At 37.7% G+C, this 12,146-nt stretch overlaps 1 long non-coding RNA gene across 1 annotated transcript; it reads left to right on the forward strand.

The window, feature by feature from the left end:
* Positions 1-8,051: 8,051 nt before the first annotated feature.
* On the forward strand, positions 8,052-9,495 carry LOC134522022 (uncharacterized). Its single transcript, XR_010072938.1, has 3 exons — positions 8,052-8,182; positions 8,858-8,947; positions 9,346-9,495. It is a non-coding gene; the product is annotated as an uncharacterized LOC134522022 (long non-coding RNA).
* Positions 9,496-12,146: the final 2,651 nt, after the last annotated feature.

Consider the following 12,146-nt stretch of genomic DNA (forward strand, 5'->3'; position numbering starts at 1 on the left):
GATCCATGGTGAGAATTCCAGTCGGATCCTAGAAAGGGATTCCCAGTCTTTGAAAAACTGGGCTTCTAATCTGTTCAGCACTCCTGTTGAAATCCCAGTCAATTTCAGATTATTAGGAAATAGCACAGGAAGAGAATGTCCTTCATCAGTCATAGTTGTGAGAAACAGGGTATCAACCTGTTCTGGTCTTTGTCTGGTGTTTCTTCTTTCTCTGTTAGCTCATGTTTACTTATGATCCTTCTTTGCCCTGGCGCTTATGCTGGACCTACATGTGGCCAAATTGCTGAGCTGCAGAAAACATTGCTTCAGACTGCATGGAATTTGTATACCAAGAAATCGGTTGATTTAAAATATCATCTTTCTTGGAAACCTTTGTTCAGTTGTGGGAGGAAGAACAGAATTTCTTGGGAGTTGCTCTCTAAGGAGAGACAGAGCCACTTCACCTGAATTGTTCTTGCAGAACATGCTGTTCTCTATAAAAGAAATTCTCTTAGAAGGTGCCAGAAGAAGCCTGACAAGCAAAGTATGTATGCCAATACATACTCTGAATGTATGCCAATACATTCTCTGCTAGAATAAACCACGCAAGGTGGTTTTCACCATTGGTGAATCACTCTCAGGACATGAAGGAGAAATAATTCTAACAGCTTTTATTACACTTCATGGAAAACATAATTTTGTGGGATGTTTAGAAGCAGACAATTACAGCTTACTGTCTCTTCCAGTTCTGTGTCTCATGGTTGAGAAAATCCCATGTTCTCAACCAGGCAGACATTCAGGTTCTCTTTTGGTGGGTGGGGTTTTCTTGTTTTGTTTTTTTTTTGTTGTTGTTGTTTGGTTGGTTTTTTTTAATTTTTGGTCAGTATGTGTTTTGGTTGTTTTAGTACTTTGTCAACAGAATCTGCCAAATCATCCAGAATGAAAAGTAAAGCTGAAACTTAAAATGCTTTGAAAAGCTTCAAAGATATCCTTTTGTCATGTCAAACTTTCTTTTCTACAGGACTCACAATTTAATATCTATTGAGAATGTTGCTATAACGGGGAATACGCCTCCCAAAAGAGATGTTTAATATTTTTTCTATTCTGTTTTTCAGTAAGTTTTTTCTGCTTCTAAGAATGACTTAAGCTTGCAGTCATTAACTGAATACAGGCCATGGTTTGGAGAATGAAAAAGTCTGGAGAATAAACAGTCCTTCTAAAAAAAAAAAAAAAAAAAAGACCTTTTGGGTAGACTTTTTCTTGATAAGCATTTCAGTTCTTAAAACAACAAAGAGTAAAATTTTCTCCGTCTTTAACGTTAAACTGAAGCTAGGAATATTTTACTTGTGGTTCTAAATAGAACCACTATAGAACTAAACTATTGCTTGTCCTTGACAACTGTTAGATGCTAGAACAATTCTTACTCTTTGTTCTTCAACATGGGTATAAACGTTTATCTTCACAAACCAATGAAATATTCTTAAAATATACAAAGAGATTTAACCTCAGCCATGACTTCACTATTATTAACACGTATTGTTTGCACGCGAGCAGTACCCATGAGCTACAGGCATGGCCTACATTTTATACAGAATTAGAAATAGAAAAGGAGACATATTATATAGCTTTTATGTGGAAGAAGATGATGAGAGTCAGCAGGTGGACAAAGGAAGATGAAGAAATGGGAGACTGGTATAATTTTGTCAATATGGTAAACCGTGTTCTCAACACACCACCTGGTCAGCTGGTTTATGGGTTTTTTTTGACGATGCTAGAACAAAAAGTAGCTTTTCAAAAGGACATATGAAAAGATAGGCTTTCAGGTATTTGCAGGCAGCTCCTTCAAGCATAAAGTACAGGAAAAGGCCATTCCATCTGAAATTATTCCTTCTGAAAGTTTAATGAGCAGATGGGAGTTGATGCCACTGGCTGCTCTGAGCTAGCATCTTGTCAGTGAGTCAATTCATTAACCTCTTCCAGTTGAGGGGAAAGGTCTTTCTGACTCTCACGTAGAGATGTCTCTTTGTCACACTGGCAGAGGTTTTGGTTACAGTAGTTTTACACTGAAGGTACTCCCTTGAATTGTACAACGTGAATCTAGTTTAGAACAGGACGAGAAGAGAATCAGGCTGTTTCTTGACACTTAGTATGTAGATAGAAGTTACTTTAGTGTGAAGGCCTGACACATATAAGTAAATTCTTCTAACTTCATTTGAAGACCATGGAGTTTTATATGAAGTAAATTTGTCAGTATCGTGCCATTTGTGTATTTGGAAGACAATGTATGTCTCAGTATCATCAGTGCTTTAATTACCTCAGTAAGCACGATGCTTAGTGGCATTTCTGGTTAAAGCCCTAATTAGCCTTCTCTATCTAATGAGCATGTGATGGTTTGGCTTGTGGATTATTATCCTACTCATTATTATGAATGATAGGGCAACTGTTTAAAGCCTCCAGTTTTACACTGCGACATAATTATTTATGAAAAGGCCTTGCCCCAGAAATGGAAATAACGATAATTACATTTAATCTTTTCATGGTTTACGCATTTTTTTTTGTCAGTGAAACAGATGCCTATAGGACACTAATTACCAAGAAGGGAACTGCAATACAATACCAGGCAGTCTTATTGAAAATATATTAACTTGAGGTTACATTTTTTCATATTCTTGGTATCAATAATTTTCTTCTTCATGCATGTACTTTTCATGTGCTTGACTTCATGTCATATGAATATTTTATAAGCACATTTATTGCTCAGTTTTAACTGTTTACAAAGATTAACAGGAGAACTCCGTAAAACTGCTTGTTTAGCACCTCTAATTGTGGCTACTGTAGCTGTTTCTGCACTAATAAGGGCATAGAAACTGCTCAATACCAGGAATTCCTCGGAGGTGTGTGTTTAAAGGTTAGCACAAAGGCAACTGCTGGGTTGACTCCAGTTAGAGTAGTTGGCAATATTCTGCTGCATTCTGTGTATTGCTTGAGAATGTATTGGCTAAGTGATTCTGCTTTCCTGATATATTCTGCCAGCACGTGATACCTTTAGTATGTGCCAAAATAGGAATCATCTTTGTAATTTCATAGTCAGCTGATTTATCTGTTGTTGAAATAGACTTAAAAAAACCAAAACACCTGTTTAGTGGGACATGACTCTCTTTTTGAAAAATACTATGTTTATGGACAACTTTGTAGTTTGTTAAAATTTAGATAAAGTTTTAGAAAACTCATGATGAATGTATTTTTGTGCTCTCAACAGGAAGGGTGGCGAATCGGCCTTGATATAGCCTATGGCTAAGCTGGAGAGCTGCCTGGTTGTACAGCATTTCTTTCTTCACTGTTTAAGTGTGAATGGTATTTACAGCATTCTTAAATCCAAGAGTCATTGCTAACAACTTTTTTCTAGTGCATAGACAACAGCCTTGTGCTCTCGGAGATTAGGCAGCAGGTCACAGTGCAGAGCGAAGCAGAAGCTAGCAACATGCGAAGGGAGTCAGTGTTTCCATTCTGTTCCCAGTAAGACAAAGACAGTGATCTTATCCCATGAATGTCACCAGGATTTGTGATGAAGAAAGAATTGTAAGTTTCACTGTAGAAGTATTTGAATGATGACTGGGTACATGCATTTGGAAATTGATGAATAATACAGCACGGGGAGCATTTAATGATTTCTCGTCAGCTGCCATCCCATAATTTAACATCTTGAAAAGTGATTTTTATTTTGATTTCAGTATAAATCTTTATGTCTGTCTAACTGCACTACTGGCAGGACAAGGAGGTAACAAACAAATGGATGAAGAGTTATTCTGGTTTAATCTCAGGTAACTCTTGAGTGTCATTTCACCAGTTCAAAACAGTGCTGACGGATCACTTCGTTCACTGCGAGCATGTGGATAATAAAACGGAAAGCAAGAGGCCAAGAGCAGAAAACAAGAATATGCAGATAAAAACATTGTTACCATATGCCACTATTTTTGTTGTTGGCACTTAGCTTTTCTGAGAAAATGCAGCAGAACTTAATGAAGGGGAACATTCTCACAACTACTCCGGTTCCTCAAAAAGAAAAGAACCTTGACAGCACAAGGCAAAATTGCCTCTCTGAGACTTTGAACTTCTCTTATGTGAAATGCATTTGAAGGTTTTAAATCAAATCTAGTGTATATGGTACCATGGTAAGGGAATTTCAGCACATGTCACAAGGAATTACACCATTCCCAAACAGTGATGTTTTGATCACTCCCTTCAGGATAAAATTTTGTACCTTATTACTGATGCCCGCTGTCCTGATGCTCAGATAACCACATATCTGTTGTTTTCAGGCAGTTACCCCAAGCTATGCACATAGCAAGCTTATTCTTCTTTTTGCCATGTTATTCTGCAGTCTTCAAAAACTTGTACAGTGTCTGTCTTCAGTTGCTGAACTGTAGCACAATGTGACTTTGGTCACTAGAGTTGCCGTTTTCATTTTCAACAGTGTTTTAAAAAGGATACAGAAAAGAGTTAATGGAAGAGATTATTAGACTTTTTATTTCTCCATAAACCTGAGTCACAGTAAAAGGAATGCTTTGGATATAACATTTTTGTCCTTATCCATTAATAGTTTCAGTAGTAGTGTTTCAAATCCTGTTTTTATGAGTGGAGTATTATGAAGGAGAATGACTTCTTAAGTAAAGAAATCTACTTCATTATTTAAGTTATGATCTCCTCTTTCCTCACACTTCTCTTTTGTGGTTTGCTTTTGTTGATTGGCTTTTTTATATGTAAATAGCTTGGTTCAGCAATTCTTTATAGCAAGGCAGGTAACTAGGGAAGGTGATGAATGTGGGATACTTTTGTGATGGAAAAAAGCCCACTCATGACAAAATGGAGCCATGATGAGTAGTCCTGAAAGCTTAAATAGGCAATTGTAAATGTGGATACCACTTATTCAATATTCTGATGGAAATAGAATCTTTTAATTTCTTGTGTTTATTTTTTGCTACTAATTGGACATCTGTGGGTTTGTTAGTAATAGTGAAATAGAAGACTTAATGGAAAGGAAAATGAGATTATTTTTTTTAAGACTTAGCTACTTTAAAGTGTTTGCAGTGTTAATTCCTGGCTTTATATCTGAAGTGCATAAGGCTTCAAATATTTATTAGCATGCTCACAGCCCAAGTTGGATCCTCAGCTGTTCAGAGCTACCTTAATGAGGAAAAAAAAAGAGGATACATAGCTGTCCTAGAAACAGGTATTGCTCCCGCTACAATAAACTGCATTATATTGTGCAGAACTCAACTGTTCTTCTTGGATAATGTTTTTAGGTGCTTACAGTGGTTAGTAGTGTCTGCTGAAGCATGTTGCTGAAATATATGCTGTGGAATATTTCATTAAAACGGTATATGAATTTGCAGGATCTTCCTTGAACACAGCTATGTAGTTTTCTACCCCTAACTGCAGGAACCGAATAAAAACAATATTCTATTGAATCTTCCCAACACTATGGGAATTGTTGAAGATGGTAATATACCTTTTATTTTCAAGATATTTTCAATTGTTTTTTTTAATGATATAATCCTTGTATTCATGTACTAGAAACTGAAAAAGGAGACTAACAGGAGCAACGCAGTTTTGAGGCAAATTTTTTCCCTTCCCTTTTTCCCCTTCATATCAATATGGGCATTAACAATTCACCTGGCTGCAGTCAAAATACTGATGAAATCACTGGAAATGTCATGTATATATGAGATGTCTAAAGGAATTAATCAAAATGCACAGTACAGTCTTCATCATTACATAAGTATTACTATGTAGGTTTTAAAGGGATTCTTATACTGAATGAAAGATGTGTGTAAAGCAATATGCAGAACTACTGTTAAGGCAATTAGGAATAATAAGGCAATTAGTTTCCAGGAAATTAGAGTATTTCTCTGTGTTATTTACTTTTATGGAAAACTTGCCTGTTTATTACCTCGTCATTTCCAGTACATTTCTGTAGCCCTTCTTTGGATATATATAAACTGCAACTCCTTCCTGAATGACATTTTCTTTAGTAAGACTATTGGTAAACTTATAAGATGTCAAAAAAACCTGCATGGTGTTTCTAAGAACTTGCCTGAAAGCACATGTATTTTTATTATATGTTTCAGTTAAGAATTATCTGTGGTTAAGCTTCTTCCAAAACGTTTTATAGAAATCACACCATCTCCTAATGAAAGAGAAAGATATGCTGCTAAATTTTTCTACTGTCATCACCATCTGGATAGAACAATAATTGAATTTTTTCTCATTACTTAACAAAAATTTACAAAGAACAAATATACCCTTTGAAAATAAGTGAAATAAATGACAGCTATAGCTAGCATACTCAACGGCGAGAGCTCAGATGTTGCTTTCTGTGCTTTCCATGTTAACATAATCCAGTTCCGTAGAAGATAATAAGATAGGAGATAACTCCCTGTGAAATAAGAAAATTCAGGCGTGATTATGTGTGTAAGACTGAACAGACAAAACAAAGGAATAAGGATAATTGATAGAGGCAGTGTATCCTTAAATGTAGCATGTCCTATACACAATAGGAGATTTTAATATGTATTCTTATTGCCTCAAAACTTTTTTCCATGACGCAGCATTCAAATGCTTTGAAATAACACACCTTGCTAACAGAACAGTTGCAAAGGAAAATACACAAACCTTTTCCAAAAGCTTCCTTATTCTTTGAGGTACAATATGAACCTGATGCTGTACACTGATGTTTGCATAGAGTCTGAAATTGCTTCAGGGTTCCACAACACTTCCACAGTAGCGACACTTAATTTTCTGCATAATCTCTTGGGCCAAGTTGCATTTTGCAAGCCGTGTATGCACAGTCTAGATGGTAAGTGTGGCCAGGTAAACTCTGTTTCGCTGTATTTTCTGCATTTCTTTGCAGAGCTGCATAGAATAACTTATCAAAGTTTTTAGCTATGAACTGTAAAAGTGTATTTTTTTCCCCTGCTGTTAGTAGAGCAAACAGGAAACTAACCAGCAAGGTACTGTTACTATCACTGGATGGGACTGATTTGTTCCAGATCACCTAAGTCTGAAGAGAAACCAGAACCAGAACGTGGCTATCATAAAGCTTTACATAAAATATACAAAATTGGTCATGTGTGGTCCAGCCCTAGGTTTATCTGGTCCAGTATCCTGTGTCTGACAGTGACCAAAAAGCAGATGTCTGTGGAAGTGGACGGGAGCAGAGCAGGCACAGACTGGTGCATCCTTAGACTATTCTTGCACCCACAGGCACTCTGTAGCTCAGAGGGAGGTGGGATGTCTGTGTAGTTTGAAGTTTGATGATCTTTCTTTCATTAATTTGCTGTCTCCTCTTAAGCCTATGTAAACTTTGAGAGTACTGTGGCAGGAAGTTTCACACACTAATTGCATGCGTACAAAGCACCAGCTTGTGTTTCATTCAGCTTACCTTCTGCTGACCTCGCTTTGTGGCACCCGGTGCCGTATGGGAATGGTTCTTACTCATGGTAATCATAGCTTACAAATCTCTCCGTGGTTCTCCCTGTTTCGTTTGAGCTAACTGTCCTTCCCCCCCTTCTCCAAGTTGCACCATGGAGTTATACGGTGGTGCAAGACGTCTTCTTCCTTTCGTCATCCTTTTCTAATCGTTCCCTAACAAACGGTTTGTCTGAGAAGTCAGATAATGCTTTTATCAGCTGATGTTTTTGTGATCAAAGGTCAAAGCTCATTTGTGAAAGAGTATGGCCAGTTTGGATCATTGTGCATGTAAAATTAGGATTTTAATTTTTTTTTTTCCTCCTCAGATGCATCACTTTACATTTCTCTACAGTGGATGTAATCTCCCCATTTGTTGATAAGGCACTTAAATCACTTCAGCTATTCTTCACAGTTCTTCATTTTTCCCCCCTGAATAATTTGATACCCTCACCAAATTATTTACGCAGTTTTTTAGATAGCTTGATGCATTGCCTGCCCCCAAGCAGATGCCTGTGTGAGGAGAAGCCGGGGCTGCCTCGTGCCTCCCGCCGCCGGTTCCAGCCAGATCCGGCCGGTTCCAGCCGGTTCCACAACGGCCCCGCCGCAGGGCGCGGCTGGGCCACTCGGCCGAGCTGGTGGCGCCTCTGTGAAGGCCTCTTCGGAAAGAGCGAAACGCCGCATGGCTGTGAAGAGTGAGGAAAAAAGTGTGAGAGTCGGCCCTGAGAGCACCGAGGTGAGGAGGAGGAGGGGCAGGAGGTGCTCCAGGCGCCGCAGCAGCGACTGCCCTGCGGCGTGTGGCGGGGCCGCGCTGGAGCGGGCGGGTTTGCCCTGAGGGAGCTGTGGAGAGCCCCGCCGGGAGCAGGGAGAAGCCTGAGGAGGAGGGAGCGGCAGCGAGGGGCCGTTATGGACTGACCCAGCCCCTTGTTCCCTTTCCCCCGTCCCCTTCCAACAGGCTGGGTGGGCATCTGGCAGCCGGCCAAGATCAGCCCTTATATTAATACCCAGTGTGAGTATTAATGTAGATTGTGAAACTTCGCTGGTGATTTTCTTTTACTGTGAAAACTATTTACTCCTGGTTTGTTACCCATCTTTGTATACATATTGCAAGATAAATACCTTTCTTCTTATCTCAGGGCTACTTAATATCGTGAAGAGTTACGATGCAGAAACTTGCATCTCCCCTATTTATTCATTCCTGTTTGTTGATTCTTTTAAAGAAGTTTTGTGAGATGGGATTTTTCCTTCTCATTGCACAAAGCCACGTGGATATGTCTTCAGTATACTGCCTGCTCTGTATATATGTCCCTCATGAAAGTTATTTGGATTCTGTCAAACTATGTGTGGTTGATGAGTTTTCCCTACCTTCCTTCCTTGAGAGTAATACTTCTGCATTCTCTTCTCTTCCCAGCCAATGATTATCAGAGGAAACTAATAATCTTTGATGGTTTTGGGCTCTTTCAAATAAATGAAGTTTGCCAATGAATTTTCTTTTTCTAGAGTAAGTACTGATCTTATTATGAATATTCTGTCAGATTTAAGCAACGGACTCTGTAGCAGTTTTCTGTGTTTATTGAAATTACAGTTTTATGAAGGCAATAGTTTTAAGAAAGAACAGCTGTAGCAAAGACTTTGATAATTTATCAGAAATATGAATACTTTCTGAGTATCATAATTTTTCATAACTTGGTGGAAAATTTTGCGGAAGATTTTTAATCTACAGCATTGTAAATTTAAAAATGTAGTCTTGATTTTAAAATAAAACATGTAACAATGTAACATGTTCGATTTTCTTTCACTGCAACAAGTGAAAAGCAGAGGTGTGAAGTTTGGGCCAGATGATTCTAATTATTAGACACAGAGATTTGAAACATAGTCCTCTCCTTTAATGTTTTATAGAGAGACATCTTTTCTGAATTAAGAGGTATCAGATGATCAATGAATCCAAGAATAATCTGTATTAAAACTGAGTTGGTCATCCAAGACCTACTGGCTTGTCTTCAGTCAGCCACCACACTGGTATACCTGTCAGCACGTACCAAATCTACTGTGCAGGTAGGATCAGAATCAAGATCTTTCTGGGGATGTTACCTTGAAGGACCATTTTCATTGACTTTTCTCTATGGGATTCCAGTCATCATACATATAGTACTGGTTGCAGATTACATGCAGAACAGCTTTAAGTATGTGTTCTACAAATGCCATATGAAAAATAGCCTCTTCTGGGAACCTAATAAGATCACAAGAATGTTATGGCAGTACAGCAGGGGATAGAGACAAATATAGCTATGGTTGGAGGAACTGTATATCACACATAGTTGAAAGATGGTACGGAAAAGGGTCACAAACAGGGTAGCGGTACCTTTTACTAAAAGGTCAAGACAAAAAAACCCAACCAGAACATATGAAAAAGGCAGTCTTGTAGGAAGTTGATTGCTGTTAATTGAGAGTTACATGTGAAAGTATGTAATTATTATTTTGCATATATTGCCTGATGAACTTTACTAGTATGCTCAGCCAAATGAGCTCAAGACAGTTAAAAATCACAGCGTTTAATCTTCCTAAAAATAGCGACTGAACCCGTAGATTTCCTTAAGTGTGGGAGGGAAACAGAAAGAAAGTGTATACGTGAATGAGATATGTTTTGGTTTTTCACATACTAAAAAGACATTGCAGATTTCTGATATTTATTTTTTAAAAACAAACTAAAAAAAAAGAAATAAATCCTTCTATAGGTCTTAGTGACTGGTTGCCTGCAGTTATATGTCTTGCAGCCTCCCTCAAAAAGCTGTCTGGTCTCCCAGTGGTCCCGTAACTGCTTTTCTTTGTGCCTTTGGCTGGCAAAGAGCAGCACATGCCATTGTAGCTTTGGACCTACTCATGGTTGACTGATCATCTGATGACTGCCCTTTAGCTGACGAGTGAAATGAGCAGAACAGCTAAAATTTGAATTCTCCCTGCTCCCTTCTGTCAGGGCACTAATTGGTCGCAGTTCTCTATTCAGTCATTAGAGTTCACAAAGTTGAAAGTTAAATTTGTGAAACCTTAACCTCATCAAATTTGGTTGAAATGGTCCATTGCTTTGAAAAGCTATTACAGGGAGAATGAAGGACTGACAAATGATGATGGATAAACAGGGTGTGTGATATATCATGTTTTGCTGTTTTAGAAAAGCAGGAGAAAGCAAAGATCAAACATAAGTATGTTGTAGTCTGTTATGTAATCTGTGAAATAGTATTACCATAATGGAAATAATTATCTTAAAATTGGATGTTGGTTTGACGTACTCAAATCCTTGATATCTCTGTAACTGTACAGTTTCTTCTTGTGAGCCACTTTGAGTCCTCATTAAACTAGACATTTAATTTAGAACAATGTTTTTGAGCAGCATAGACCTCAAAAAGTTAAGATTTTTCTTACTGCTATATTTCTGTGCATTAAATAATTGTTTTAGGAATACAGTCTGTCTGCATATCTCCTGCTGAATATATTGAAGCTGTATGGAAGTTGCTTAGAAAACCTTGGAGATACACAATTCTTGAATGTTACATCCAAATATAATATCTATGTACATGTAAACATATAAAAGCATACACATTGCATAGAACATGATTTGGGTATTTGAAAGGTATCTAATCTGGGATCTTGAGAGTTCAGAGGAATCATATCTGACCAACAAACTCTTTTCACACAACTGGAAAATATCATCAAAATCTAGTGCATGAGAATGGTATTCAGTACTCCTAATTTATGAGGTCTTAACCTGAAAGTTACTTTTAAAATAATGACTGTTAACTTTGGGGACAAGTGGATGCTAAAATTGCGTATCACTAACGCTTGGAAGAAATAGCATGGGCCTGGTGGTTGAACTGTACAGCTGGAAATTACAGTCTCCCACAGATTTCCAAATGGGTAAATATGTGGAATTCTGGGACAAACATTTGGTAGGTCTGTTGTTTCTGACATTTCTGTAATACAATTAAGGATAGACTCTACTGAACTCAATGGACTTACACCAGGAGCATGTGGAATTGAATTGGGTTCATTTTATTCTGTGCTTAAATTGTTCCACAGATGTTAATTAGCAGACACTGTCCCTGGTTGAAGTGCAGCTAGGCATTATGGAAACTTTATGGAACATCATGTTATTTTAATATTTCCTACAGATAAAAAAAAAAAGATATTTAGATAAGTAGGAGCATACAGTGTGAATATTGTCACTTAAGAGCCTCAAAGAGTTTTCAAACTATCAAAGCCCGAACATGGCATGCAATATGCAAGATCCTAGGTATTCAGACAATAAATATAGCTAAGTTGAATTCCTTCCTTTGCTGAGGAAGTTGAGCAGGGGCTAGAGCCACATGACCTCCAATAGTTCAGTCAAATCTAAATTATCCTGTGATTCTGATTTTAAAATGTAATGAAACCTACTCTCTGTTAATATCTAAGTTTATTAATAGAAGCAAAAGTGCTCTACATTGGATAGGATAGTGGCACTTGAAATGATGAAAAGAAGGATATCTGAAAGTATCCTAAACTTTGAAAGTCATTAGTAAAAGTCATGATCAAGGCAGTTGAGACTGCCTGAGAGAAAGAATAAAAGCTTGATGACCTGGCATTAGCTGCAAAGAACATTATAGTGGCTAAAGTGATTCTTGTAATATTGTAAAATGTAGACAGTTCTGCACACAGAAATTTTC

Source organism: Chroicocephalus ridibundus, chromosome 11 (genome assembly GCF_963924245.1).
Source record: "Chroicocephalus ridibundus chromosome 11, bChrRid1.1, whole genome shotgun sequence".
Lineage (NCBI taxonomy): Eukaryota > Metazoa > Chordata > Aves > Charadriiformes > Laridae > Chroicocephalus > Chroicocephalus ridibundus.